Here is a 15,534-nt window from a genome sequence, read left to right on the forward strand (position 1 = left end):
CAGCTCATAGTTTCAAGATTGTTTCAGCTTTGACAAATAGATCTTTTCTTTGGTTTCTGTATTCCTTTGATATACTTCTATCACTGTGGTGTTATAAATTATTTTTTAGTATTTCCTTACATTCTGGAACTATAAGATGTTCTGGGCTCATCCTGTACATTTTCTGCAAAGTAATAGAGCCAGCCATTTCTGCAAGGATTCCTGATTTGTTTTGTTGAAGAATGGTATTAGGAACCAAGATCTGGAATCTAAGTATGTCCATTGCTATTAGGGTGACTTTGCTTCTAGGCCTTTGCAGTTGAAAGACTAAGAAATCTCTGTATACATATGCAGTGACAATGTACATACACACATCTTTATTTGTGTGTATAGCTACCTATGTGTATATGAAACTAAACATGAATTTAAATAGATATTTTCAACTCTAACCTATTATAACATGGATCATTCTAGTCTTTTCTCCTTGCTTATATTTAACTTTGTTACTCCAGAGTAAGAAAACTTAAACCATATACCAACCATTTATTTATTTGTCTAATTCCAGTATCATGTATAAGTTTCAGAATTGATACCTCATATACCCATGGGAAACAACTTTAGCAAATTGCTTATGTATAGTCACTTTGCTTTTAGTTTTACAGATTCAACTCATTCCTGAAGTTTCTTCAGTCAGCACCTCCCTCTATCCTTGCCAATCTTACCAGTGAGACTATTTCATACATTTATAATACAATTGGGTTCTTTCTTTAAAAAAAAGAATTTAGCCTTTATTTTATTTGTTTATTTTTATGTGGTGCTGAGGATCAAACCCAGTGCCTCACCTCTTCTGGGCAAGTGTTCTACTACTGAGCTAGCTAAAATCCACAACTGGGTTCTTTTAGTCAATTCTGTACTCTATCCTGGGGTCCTCCATCCTCCTAAATTACTTTTAAAAATTTCATATGTTAAAGTTTACTCTGTATTGTAAATTTGTATGAGTTTTACAAATGCACAGTATCACATTTGCACAATTATTGTAGCATACAAAATAGACTTATTGTGCTTTACTTATTAAATCCTAGCTCCTCTACCAAAACCTCTGCCAAGAGCTGGGGCTGTAGCTCAGCGGCAGAACCCTTGCTTAGTACCCATGAGGCACTGGGTTTGATTCTCAGCACCATATAAAAATAAACAAATAAAATAAAGGCATTCTGTCCGTCTACAATTATAAAAAAAATAAAAACAAACTCTGCTAATCCCTAATATCCATGGTGTTGCCTTTTCCATAAGGTCATATCAAAGGAAGCACATTATAGAATGACTTCTTTCATTTAGCAGTATGCATTTAAGATTTATCCACACCTTTTTTTGGCTTTATGTGTCATTCTTTTTTATTTAATAGTATTCCATTGCATGTATGTATCACAGTTTGCTTATCAATTCACCTAGATATTTTGGTTAATTCCAGTTTTGGACAATTATGAATAAAACTATTAAAAATATTTACATAGTTTGTGTGTGGACATAAATTTTCATGTAAGTCAGAGAATAGTGGCTGGATGTATGGCAGGATTATGTATAGCTTTGTAATCAACTGTCAAACTTTTCAAAAGTGACTATACCATTTTGTATTTCTCACCACCAATGAGTATTGCTTGCCTCTTCACTGGTAATTGACATTATTAGCTATTTGGATTTTAGCCAATCTAGTAGATGTGTACAGGTATTTTATTGTTTAGTGTACATCTGCCTAATAACAGAAAATAGTGAACATCTTTATGTATAGTTGTCATTTGTATAGTTTTTTTGTGACATGTCAGTTCAGATCTTTTGCCCATTTTCAAATTGGTTTGTTTGTTATTGCTAAGTTTTAAGAGATCTTTATATATTTGGATAAAAGAACTTTATCAGATATGTGTTTTGGAAATATTTTCTTCCAACCTGAAACTGGCTTTCCATTTACCCAATGGTGTCTTTTGACAGGGAGAACTTTTGATCCAAAAAAAGTCTAACTTACATTTTTTCCCTTCATGGTTTGTGCTTTTGTTTTATCTAAGAACTCATCACAAAATCTAAGGTCACATAGATTTTTTTTCCTCTATGCTTCTTTCAGAAGTTCTAAAATTTTGCATTTCATATTTAGTTCTGTGATCTATTTTGAGTTAACTTTTGTTAACTTTGTAAAGCCTGCATCTAGGTTCACTTCGTTTTGCACATGTGCATCCCCACAACCAGCACCATTTATTGAAAAGACTATCCTTTGTGCATTGTATTGCTTTTGTGTCCCTGTCAAAGACCAGTTTGTGTTTGTATACTTTTAGGCTCTTTTTTAAAAATCATTACTAATCTATCTTGATTATAGTAGCTTTAAGAGTCTTGAAATCAAGAAGTATGAGTCCCCTACCTTTGTCTTACTTCAGTATTGTCCTGGCTATTCTTTTTTTTTTTTTTTGTGGGGTGGGGTACTGGGGATTTAACCCAGGGGCAAGTTACCACTGATCCACATCCCCAACCATTTTTATTTTTCATCTTGAGAAGGGGCTAAATTGCCTAGGGGCTTGCTAAATTGTTGGAACTGGCCATGAACTGCTGATCTTTCTATCTTAGCCTCCTAAGCCACTGAGATTACAGGCATGGGCTACCACACCTGGCTATTCTAAGTCTTTTGTTTTGTCCTATAAACTTTAGAGTCAGCCTGTCAATATCTACCAAATAGCTTGCTGGGATTTTGAACAGGATTGTACTGAGTCAAGTTAAGAAGGACTGGCAGCTAGATAAGATTGGGCCTTCTAATCCATAAATGCATCTTTGATTTTTTTTCATCAAAGTTCTCTCTCTCTCTCTCTCTCTCTCTCTCTCTCTATATATATATATATATATATATATATATATATATATATATATAATATCTCCTATACCTATTTATTTAGATTCATATCTGAGTGTTTTTACTTTTGTTTTTTGTGGTACTGGAGATTTGAAAGCTTCAGGGGTACTTTACCACTGAGCTACATTCTCAGTCCTTATTTTTTTGAGACAGGATGTTACTAAGTTGCCAAGACTGATTTTGAACTTTTGGTCCTTCTTCCTTAGTCTCCTGTGTAGTTGGTATTATAGGTGGGCACGCTTGTGTGTGTGAGTGATTTGTGTTATTGTAAACTTTTTAAATTCAAATTGTTCATTATTGATATATAAGAAATCAGTTGGCTTCTGTATATTAATCTTGTATCCTTTAACTTTGCTATACTCATTTGTTAGCTCTTAAAATTTTTTCTTTTAGAGAGACTTTGGGATTTTCTTCCATAGTCAATAATGTCACCTATGAAGAAAGATGGATTTATTTGATTCATTTCAATCCTTTTTTTTTGTCTTATTGCACAAGCTAAGACTTCCAGTATCATGTTGCATAGGAATGGTGTTAAGAAGACATTATATCCTTATTTCTGAAATTAGCATACAGTTTTTAACCCTGTATTATATTAGTTAATATTATAGATGTTCTATATCTAGTTGAGGGAATTTCTTTGAATTTCTTCTTTGCTGAGAGTTTTCTCAGGAATGGGTGTTAGATTTCATCAAATGATTTTTCTAAATCTATAGTCACGATGCAAGTTGCACATATAGTTATGATAGTTTCTTCTGCAGGCCTTTGATGTGGTTGAATTTTGAATATTGAAACAGCCTTGTAAAAAGGCGAAAAAAAAAGCTTTATAAAACAGTGAAAAGTCTACTGTTTTGGTGTACAACTTCTGTATATATTGCTGATTTAATTTTTATAATATTTTGTTAAGGATTTTTATGCCAATGTTCATGAGACTTAATGGTCTATAGCTTTCCATTCCTATAATGTCAATCTGATTATTGAGTTGAGGTAATAATGGTTTGATTCAATGAGTTATGAAGTATTCCCTCTGTTTCTATATTCTGAAAGTAATGGTGGAAAACCAGTATTACTTCTTCCCAAAATGATAAAATTTGTTATTAAAAATATCTGGGCCTAGTATATTTTTGGTAGCTTATTAATTAAATTCAGCTTCATTAATAGATTTAGAAATATTCAAGTTATCTATTTCTTCTGGGAGCTTTGGTAGTTTGTATCTTTCAAATTGTTCCATTTCACTTAAGTTATCAAATTTGAGGGTATGAGCTATTCTTACTATTATTATCCTTTAATATCCATGGAATCAGTATTGATGGTTCTTTCTTTATTTCTGATATTGGTCATTTGTCTTTATTTCCTTGGTTAATTTTACAGTAGGTTTCTTGAAGATACCATTTAGTTGGATCTTGTTGTCTTAATCCATTCTGACAATCCCTGTCTTTTTAATGATTCACATTTAAAGTGATTATTTATTGTTTAATTAGTACATATTGTATGTGTTGTAGTCGTTGCATTACTTTTTCTTCATCTCACCTCATTTTAATGCATTGTCTGCTTTTAGTTGATCAGTTTACATGATTCTATTTGATCCTCTCTCTTAGCATATATTCTTTTATATTAAGAACAATGGAAATAATAGATCTTATTTAACCTCACTCCTTCTCCAGTGCTCTTCTTTATAGAAATACAAGTTTTAGATCTATATAATTTTCCTGGTGCTTTGAAAACTTATTTTAACATTTTTAATAGGGGACGCCTGCTGGTAATATAGCCCTCATTTTTTTTCAGGTTAAGTCTTCATCTTTTGAAAGCTTATTTTACTGGATATAGATTTCTATGTTGATGGGGGTCCTTTTTTATCCTACTACTTTTAATATTTAAATATCCACCCTCTTCTTGCTGTTGTGGTTTGTGATGTCCACTGTAATTCTTATCTTTGTTTCTCTATCGATAAGTTTTTTTAAAACCCACTCTGGTTTCTTTCAGGTTGAATATTATAAGCCTAGGTTTTGTTATTGTTTAAATATTTAGTGCTTTGTGTTCTCTGAGTTTCCAGGATCTGTTGCATGGTATCTGTCATTAATTTTGGAAACTTCTTGATCATCATGACTTCAAACATTTCTTCTGCTTCTTACTCTCTCTCCTCTTACCATTCCACTTATATTATACCTCATTCCACAATTCTATTTTATTATTATAAGTACATATAAGTTGTACAAATTAATGGGTTTCACTGTGACATTTTCATACATACATATATCATGTTTTTATAACATTCTTCCTTCTACTATCCTCTTGCCCTTTCCTGTCTCCCTACTTCTCTCTGTCCCCTTCCTCTTCCCCATAGTTCATAATTCCTAAATGTCTTTTAAAAATTCTTTCCTCTTTGCATTTTAGTTTGAGTCATCTTTATTGATCTATTGCTTTGATCTATTCTTTCCTCAGCTATGATGAGTCTACTGATGAACCTGATAGAAGCATTCTTTATTTATGTTGCAGTGTTTATTTTTTTATTTCTAGCATCTCCTTTTGCTCTTATAATTCCTATCCCTCCACTTATATAACCTATCAGTTCTTGCATGGTGTCTACTTTTTCCTACCAATTAGTGACTCCACTGGCTTCTGCTCTAGCTAAGAAAAATCTCACCTGTTTCTCAGTCTGTCTCTTCAAAGTTTGGTGTGGAAGTTTTCCCTGAAATTTTCTCTGATGGGATCAAAGAAGTAGTTAATTTTTTTCAGTTTGTCTGATTTTCTCTTGTTATAATGACAGAAATGATAACTTACAAGCTCTTCCCATGTCAGAGCTAAAACTATGTGTGTGTGCGTGTGTGTGTGTGTATGTGTGTGTATTTAAGGATTGAAAAAAAAAAACCACTTTGGTTTCTTAAATAAATCCCAAATTGTTAGAATGCAGTATATTATTTTCCTTTAAATATGTCATATGATTCAAATTACTATTCTTTCTATATTCATAGTAGCCATGTATAAACACATCTATAAAGTGTGTTTTGATGGCTCATTATAAGTTTAGTTAGTAGAATTAAGATGCCCTGATAATTAATTACATATATTTTCCTTAAATACTTGTAAATTCTGCTAGTGTTACATTTAAGCAAGGCATATTCTTGTTGGGAAATAATTTAACTATGGATTCAATGTCTTTAAGAGAAGTAGGACTACTTATGTTATCTCTATTTTTATGAATTATTTCTTTTTCATTATTTGTGTTTTCAAGGAATTAATTTCAATTCATGTTTAAAAAAACAATAAAAAGTTACTTTTTAAGTGCTCTATGTATTTAAAAAATTAAGTTAGGAAAAATGCTATCACTTATAAAGACATATAGAGTTCCTACATTACCACAATGTTCTTTATTCACTTTCATAATCCCTGTGCAGAAACAGGCATTGGTGATAAGAATAAAAAATGCCATCCGTGCCTGAAGGATATCATCCACAGTACATCAGAAACAGAGAAATTCACTCTCTCCTGAACAATAAGGTCACCCAGTACTTGAGGAGAGGTAAAACTGTCAAAACCAGTTTTTAGCTAAATCCCCAATCAGCAAATACTACTTGAACTACCCTGCTTTCCAATCATTCTGCCACTTGTATCTACTTAGCATTGATCAAATCAACCCTGTAGGACTAATTCTATTTTGCTTTTATCTAATAAAAGTACTGCTTATTATCAGTTTAGCTAAATTCTACCTTTTCTCAGAATTCTATAAAATTTTGCCTCCCCCTTTGGGAAGCCAGAAATTCACATTTCTCTTTCAGTTTCTTCCTTACCAAAACAATCATTTTGAAGAAAATGTAGCCCTTGAGCTTCAGATTTAAGTCAATTTTTGTTTCTTTCACAGTTAGGGAATTGGTATTGGAGCAGTGAAAGTCACAGATAAAAATCTGTATGCTCAGTACATTCACATTCTAATGCAAGAAGATGGGCAAATGCTGAAAATAATGAAAAGGGATAAAGAGTAATGTTGCGCGGGTATTGATACTGCAGATAAATGTAACACAGAAGCCTAATTGTCCATTTGTAGAGAAGGAGCAGAAAGCATGAAGTTACATGGTAGAAAAAATAGTTAAGAACAAAAGAGGATTTGATGTAGAAGCTGGTTCATTGATTTCAGGAACAGGAAATAGAAGCAAAGAGATAACAAAAGGGGGACTTGCTAGTTGTGTAGGTCACTCTGTGGACTTTGGTCATAAACAACACAGAAAGCATTGAAATGTTTTGAGATAGAGGATGGCGTTAAGGGACACAGATGAGAAGCAAAGCCATGTATATCCACATAGCTGATTGTGTCCATCAACATAATTCAACATTTCTATTATCTTCGTTAACATAATTTTACCATCTCAGGACATCCTTGCCCATTAATATAAAAAGTTGCAAGTGACATTATTATTTACAAGGATTCCTTCGAAATTCATTAATTCATCAAACAATAGTTCGTATCCCAAGACCTTTTTCATCCCTCACCTTCAAATCACTTTGCTATGTCTACAAATTCTATTTCATCGTTATTCATACCAAATATTAACCAAGCCCTGACATTAAAGATCTATATAAATAAGACTTTAAAGTCTCAAATAGTTTAACTTTGCCTTTACCTGTCTAAAATGCTACTAAGATCTGTTGTGAGATTGCTTTCTCTTATCACATTAAGAATAAACTTGCTTTTATCTTATCAAGAAGTTTAGATGATATTCAGGAATTTAGCCTTAGTCATGGAACCTCACCAAGATTCAATAAAGATTGAGACCTCCTTGAAGCCTAGGCCCAAGACCCTCAACTCAGAGACAGTGTCTTCCTCAGACACCCACTGGCTACTGCAGTGGATCCCTCAATTTTCTGGAATTGCTCATCTCTCGGACCTAACCAACTCATTGATAGCCAAAACTCTTCCCTAAGAACCAAAACATGCAAAGAACTTTGTCAGCATAAATTTGCCCTTCAATGACCTCCCACTTTGGGCTGCTAAAGTCTCTGGACACAACTTGCTACTTGACACTTCAGCTGGCTTGATTTTAGGTTAGGGTCTCCTTGAAATTTTATGGTCCTTTATGCTGGATAATCTTTGCTGAAAATATATAATATTAAAATATATAATATTTCTCTTCATATAGGCTCAATCTTCAATGAAATCTCATTAGTACCTTGTATATATCCAGTTATTATGGTAATACTTTCAATAATGTTACTTTGTTTTTCCATTACCTGAAAAAGAAATTCTTGCTGTCTAACCTTTTGTTAATGACTATCTATGCCCTGTATAGATGAATTAGAAATTTCTTTAGAAAATCCATATTTAAAGTTGTTTATCCCCAGTGATAATTGTAATTGATATGTAATATTTGTGCTTATTTGGGGGGGGGTTAGTATTAGATATATTTATGCAATGTGTAATGATAAAATGAAATAATTAGCATTTCCATCTCTTCAAATATAATCATTTCAATGTGTTAGGAACTGTGAAAGCCTATTTATTTTGAAATGTAGGATGAATTGTTGTGGATTATAATTATTTTACTATGTGATAGAACATTAGCACTGTGTCCTATAAAATTGTATTTTGGTAACCACTATCCAGCATGCAGTATCTGTCTTTCTATGCCTGGGTTATTTTACATAACATCGTGTCCTCCAGGCATAGAAAGACAGGACTTCCTTTTAATGGTTGAATAATATTCCATTTAAACATTAAATCATCCATTAAAATGGGCATCTCAGTTGATTTCATATCTTGGCTATTGAAAATAGCGCTGTTATAAATATGGATGTGCAAGTATCTTTTAAAAATTTTTTTTTTAGTTGTAGATAGACACAACATCTTTATTTTTATTTATTTATTTATTTTTATGTGGTGCTGAGGATCCAACCCAGGGTCTCACATGTGTGAGGCAAGTGCTCTGCCACTGAGGTACAAACCCAGCCCTGAAAGTATATTTTTGATATAATGATTTCATTTCATTTTTATATATAATCAGTGGTGGGATAGCTGGATCATATGGTAGTTCTATTTTCAGTTTTTTTTTTTGAGGAAATTTCATACTGTTTTCCATAATGACTCTACTAATTTACATCCTCACTAAGTATGTGTAAAACATAAGTTTCCCTGACGATTCTCTGAATGCTCACAAGCATTTATTATTTTTTGTATTCTTTATAATAGCTATTCTAACTGGGTTGAGTCATATCTCATTGTGGTTTTGTTTGCATTTCCCTCATGATTAGCAATGTTGAGCATTTTTAATATTCTTGTTAATGATTTTTATGAATTCTTTTGCAAAATGTCTAAGTTTTTTGCCTATTTTAAAATCAGATTATTTGCTTGTTTTCCCCTTGAAATGTTTGAGTTTCTTAAATATTATAGATATTACCCCTTTATTAGATGAATTTTTTTGTAAATATTTTCTCCCATTCTGCAGGTTGTTCTTCAGTAAATTCAATAAAGTTGCAGGATATAAAATAAATAAAAATACAAAAATAGTAGTGCTTTTTAATATCAATATTAAACTGGCTGAAAAAGAAATATAAAAATCCCACCCACAGTAGTTACAAAACAATAAAATATCTAGTAGTAAATTTAAACAAGAAAATTAAAGATCATCACAATGAAAATTATAAACTCAAATGAAAATGAATTTAAAAGAATCCTCCAAAATAGAAAGAATACCATTCAATGTTCATATTATCTAAAGTAATCTGCAGTTTCAATGGAATCCCCATCAAAATACCAACAACATTATTTACACATTTTTAAAAAATCAGGAAATTCATATATATTACCACAAAAGACCCAGAATAGATAAAGAAATCCTGAGAAAAAAAAAAGACAACAAAAAAACAAAAAACAAAAACAACAACAACAACAAAAAAAACAAAGCTGGAAACATCACAATACCTGACTTCAAAACATTTTACAATGCTACAGTAATCAAAACAACATGATATTGGCATTAAAAATGACACAAATCAATGAAATAAAACAGAAAATCCAGAAGGTAATCCACATATTTATAGCCAAATGATTTTCAACAAAGGATCTACTACACACATTGGTGAAAGGACATTATCCAGTTTTCTATACATTAAACACACACACACACACACACACACACAGGCAGAAGAATGAAACTGGCCCCCCTGCTCCAATCTCTCACCATCTAAAAAATAACTCAAAATGGATCAAGGATAGACATGTAAGACCTGAAACTGTGAACTTACTAAAAGAAAACTGGGGAAACACTCCAAGACATCAATAGAGGCATTTTTATAAGATGCCAAAAGCAAAGGAAACAAAAGCAACACCATATAAATGGGATTATATCAAACTAAGAAGCTTCTTTACAACAGAGAAAATGACCAACAGAGTAAAAAGGTACACTTTAATCTTATTTTTTAATAGGCTCTAGTTTAAAACTGAAAAAAAGTATCCAAATATGTTATGACAGACCTTACTTCATATTTATATGTATCCCCCACTGGAGGTAAAATTTGTTCATATGGCAGAACACACGGAACTCACTGCACTCTTTATATCTGGAGAGAGAGGGGGGGGGGAGAGAGGGGGGGAGAGAGAGAGAAAATGCACTTCCAGTGTAGTTTTCCTCCTCCTCATCTTCTGTTTCTCATTCCCCTTTCCCCTTTTTCTCCCTCTCCTTCATCTTCCTCCTCTCCTCTTTCTTTTTGGAATGCTTTGGTAAACAGGGTTCTTGATCTCAGCAGGAGCCTCAATTAAGACTGATCAACAAAAGAAATTTTCTGAAGCTTCCTAAAAACATGGCTATTACAAAAAGTAAATAATAATACAAAAGGGGATACTTTGTACTCTAAAAAAATTGTCCTAGTATGTAGCTTTCAGTAAAATCCTGGCATCATGTTCTAATCTTCCTTGGGAGTTTCAAATAAGTTATTGTAGAATACCAGCAATTTGCTCCAGAAGTGAAGAGTCACTTGGAGAAATCTGTGGGTAAATTGCATGAGAGTAACCTCTGGAAGGCTACTTAGTAGTAAGTACTAGAGGACCTCAAGTGAAAATTTGGAAAATTTTAAGATGAAATTACCTACCACAACAAAGAAAAATTAAATACTGTCCTCAATCAATACTGACAGAGGAACCACTGTGATTACTGAAGGTGCTTCTAGTGTATATCTCATCCATCACCAGTATAATCCTGGTTAAAATATAAAGGAGAGGATAGATAAGAGCCCAAATCTCAAGGCCCTCTGAACACCTATCAAAAGATTCTGTAATACTTTCTGCAATGTTTTTTTTTTTCTTTTGGTACTCTTAACTACTGAGGCACATCCCCAGGCCATTTTAAAATATTTTATTTAGATACAGGGTCTCACTAGGTTGCTTAGGTCCTCACTAAGTTCCTGAAGCTGGCTTTGAACTCACCATCCTCCTGCCTCAGTGTCCTGAGCTTCTGGGATTATAGTTGTGTGCCACTGTCCCCAGCTTCAAATTGTAATTGCTTACTTGAGGGACAAATTGAAGCCTTATTGGAAATTTACAGCTCTATGAGAAGCAAAATATTGTAAGATTTTGTGTTCCCAAGATAGCACAACCATTTTACTGAGATTATAATTAAAGAGTTCTGCACAACTCTGCTACTATCACAGTAACCCAACTGTCAATTATACTCTGATATTTAGGAAAAAAAGAATAAACAGAAAATTTTAGCTCATATTGGCAAAATTATCAGACATACTCAAATTCCTGTGGTATATGGTTTTCTTTAAATAATGAGTTCACGGGGCATGGTGGTATATGCTTGTAGTCTCAGCTGAAGTGTGTGGAGTACTTAAACTCAGGAGTTCAGGGCTAAACATGAGCCACATAACAAGATACCATCACTTAAAAAATGTAAAAACAGGCTTTTGGCTGGAATCGTCATCTTCCAGTAATTCACCTAAAAGACAAACACAAAGGGAAAGAGGAGAGGAACCTGATATATATGTTCCCTATATGTTATATAGATATATGTTCTCTAGGTCTTTTATAAAACATAGAATTGTTCCTTTAGCCACATATATGCAAATCTACAAGAAGAGTGATATTGTAGACATTAAGGGAATGGGTACTGTTAAAAAATGAATGCCCTATCTGAAGTGTGAGGGGTAAAAATTTGTTCCCAGGATGTAGGCTCTCTATTTACCTCTCTTATTGTTTCTCTTGCTGAGAAAAAACTTTTTAGTTTAAGTAGGTCCCATTTGTTTATTCTTGTTATTAACTCTTGGGCTATGGGCGTCCTATTAAGGAATTTGGAGCCCGACCCCACAGTATGTAGATCGTAGCCAACTTTTTCTTCTATCAGACGCAGTGTCTATGATTTGATATCAAGCTCCTTGATCCATTTTGAGTTAACTTTTGTGCATGGCGAGAGAAAGGGATTCAGTTTCATTTTGTTGCATATGGATTTCCAATTTTCCCAGCACCATTTGTTGAAGATGCTATCCTTCCTCCATTGCATGCTTTTAGCCCCTTTATCAAATATAAGAAAGTTGTAATTTTGTGGATTGGTCTCTGTGTCCTCTATTCTGTACCATTGGTCCACCTGCCTGTTTTGGTACCAGTACCATGCTGTTTTTGTTACTATTGCTCTGTAGTACAGTTTGAGATCTGGTATCGCTATACCTCCAGATTCACACTTCCTGCTTAGAGTTGCTTTTGCTATTCTGGGTCTTTTGTTTTTCCATATGAATTTCATGATTGCTTTATCTATTTCTACAAGATATGCCGTTGGAATTTTGATTGGCATCGCATTAAACCTGTAGAGAACTTTGGGTAATATCGCCATTTTGATGATGTTAGTTCTGCCTATCCATGAACAGGGTACATTTTTCCATCTTCTAAGATCTTCTTCTATCTCTCTCTTTAGGGTTCTGTAGTTTTCATTGTATAAATCTTTCACCTCTTTTGTTAGGTTGATTCCCAAGTATCTTATTTTTTTTGAGGATATTGTGAATGGAGTGATTGTCCTCATTTCCATTTCAGAAGTTTTGTTGCTGATATACAGGAATGCCTTTGATTTATGTGTGTTGATTTTATATCCTGCCACTTTGCTGAATTCATTTATTAACTCTAGCAGTTTCTTTGTAGACCCTTTTGGGTCTGTTAAACATATTATCATGTCATCCGCAAATAGCGATAATTTAAGTTCTTCTTTTCCTATTTTTATGCCTTTAATTTCTTTTGTCTGTCTAACTGCTCTGGCTAGTATTTCAAGAACTAAATTGAATAGAAGTGGTGATAGAGGGCATCCCTGTCTTGTTCCAGATTTTAGAGGGAATGCCTTCAGTTTTTCTCCATTTAGGATGATGCTAGCCTGAGGTTTAGCATATATAGCTTTTACAATGTTGAGGTAAGTTCCTGTTATCCCTAGTTTTTCTAGTGTTTTGCACATAAAGGGATGCTGTACTTTGTCGAATGTTTTTTCTGCATCTATTGAGATGATCATATGGTTCTTATCTTTAAGTCTATTGATGTGGTGAATAGCATTTATTGATTTCCGTATATTGAACCAGCCTTGAATCCCAGGGATGAATCCTACTTGATCATGGTGCACAATTTTTTTGATATGCTTTTGTATTCGATTCGCCAGGATTTTATTGAGAATTTTTGCATCCAAGTTCATTAGAGATATTGGTCTGTAGTTTTCTTTCTTTGAAGTGTCTTTGTCTGGTTTCGGGATCAGGGCGATGTTGGCCTCATAGAATGAATTTGGAAGAGCTCCTTCTTTTTCTATTTCTTGAAATAGCTTGAAAAGTATTGGTATTAATTCTTCTTTGAAGGTTTTGTAAAACTCTGCTGTATACCCATCCAGTCCAGGGCTTTTCTTGGTTGGTAGTCTTTTGATGGCTTCTTCTATTTCTTCCTTTGCTATTGGTCTGTTTAAATTGTGTGTGTCTTCCTGACTCAATCTGGGCAGATCGTATGACTTAAGAAATTTATCGATATCTTCACTATCTTCTATTTTATTGGAATACAGAGTTTCAAAATACTTTCTAATTATCTTCTGTATTTCTGTAGTGTCTGTTGTGATATTGCCTTTTTCATCCCATATGTTAGTAATTTGAGTTCTCTCTCTTCTTCTCTTCGTTAGCATGGCTAAGGGCCTGTCGATCTTATTTATTTTTTCAAAGAACCAACTTTTAGTTTTATCAATGTTTTCAATGGTTTTTATTGTTTCGATTTCGTTGATTTCTGCTCTGATTTTAATTATTTCTTGTCTTCTACTACATTTGCTGTTGTTTTGCTCTTCCTTTTCTAGGTTTTTGAGGTGTAGTGTGAGTTCATTTATTTGTTGGTTTTTTCTTTTTTTGAGGAAAGAACTCCAGGAAATGAATTTCCCTCTTAAAACTGCTTTCATTGTGTCCCATAGATTCCGGTATGTTGTGTCTGTATTGTCATTTGTCTCTAAGAATTTTTTTAATCTCCTCCTTTATGTCTTCTGTAACCCATTGAAATTTTTACCCCTCACACTTCAGATAGAGCCCTAATATCCAGAATATACAAAGAACTAAAAAAATTAAACAATAAGATAACAAATAACCCAATCAACAAATGGGCCAAGGATCTGAACAGACACTTCTCACAGGAGGACATACAATCAATCAACAAGTACATGAAAAAATGCTCACCATCTCTAGCAGTCAGAGAAATGCAAATCAAAACCACCCTAAGATACCATCTCACTCCAGTAAGATTGGCAGCCATTATGAAGTCAAACAACAATAAGTGCTGCCGAGGATGTGGGGAAAAGGGTACACTTGTACATTGCTGGTGGGACTGCAAATTGGTGAGGCCAATTTGGAAAGCAGTATGGAGATTCCTGGGAAAGCTGGGAATGGATCCACCATTTGAACCAGCTATCGCCCTTCTCGGACTATTCCCTGAGGATCTTAAAAGAGCGTACTATAGGGATACTGCCACATCAATGATCATAGCGGCACAATTCACAATAGCTAGACTGTGGAACCAACCTAGATGCCCTTCAATAGATGAATGGATAAAAAAAATGTGGCATTTATACACAATGGAGTATTACACAGCAATAAAAAATGACAAAATCATGGAATTTGCAGGGAAATGGATGACATTAGAGCAGATTATGCTAAGCGAAGCTAGCCAATCCTTAAAAAACAAATGCCAAATGTCTTCTTTGATATAAAGAGAGCAACTAAGAATAGAACAGGGAGGAAGAGCATGAGGAAAAGATTAACATTAAACAGAGATGAGTGGGGGGAGAGAAAGGGAGAGAGAAGGGAAATCATATGGAAATGGTAGGAGACCCTCAATGTTACACAAAATTACATATAAGAGGTTGTGAGGGGAAAGGGGCGGGGGAAACAAGGGAGAGAATTGAACAACAGCAGATGAGGTAGAGAGGGAAGATGGGAGGGGAGGGGTGGGGGGATAGTAGGGGATAGGAAAGGTAGCAGAATACAACAGTCACTAATATGCCATTATGTGAAAATGTGAGTGTGTAACTGATGTGATTCTGCAATTTGTATTTGGGGTAAAAATGGGAGTTCATAACCCACTTGAGTCAAATGTATGAAAGATGATATATCATGAGCTTTGTAATGTTTTGAACAACCAATAAAAAAAATGAATGCCCCACAAATGTTATCATAGCAAAACTGGAAGAGTCTAC

General features: G+C 33.8%; 1 long non-coding RNA gene across 2 annotated transcripts in view; it reads right to left on the bottom strand.

The window, feature by feature from the left end:
* Positions 1 to 15,534, bottom strand: part of LOC131423607 (uncharacterized) — a 198,509-nt gene that overhangs the window by 122,987 nt on the left and 59,988 nt on the right. The window lies entirely within an intron of this gene.

This window comes from Marmota monax, unplaced genomic scaffold, assembly GCF_021218885.2.
Source record: "Marmota monax isolate L192 unplaced genomic scaffold, Marmota_monax_Labrador192_F-V1.1 WCK01_AAM20220418_F8-fsc00179, whole genome shotgun sequence".
Classification (NCBI taxonomy): Eukaryota; Metazoa; Chordata; class Mammalia; order Rodentia; family Sciuridae; genus Marmota; species Marmota monax.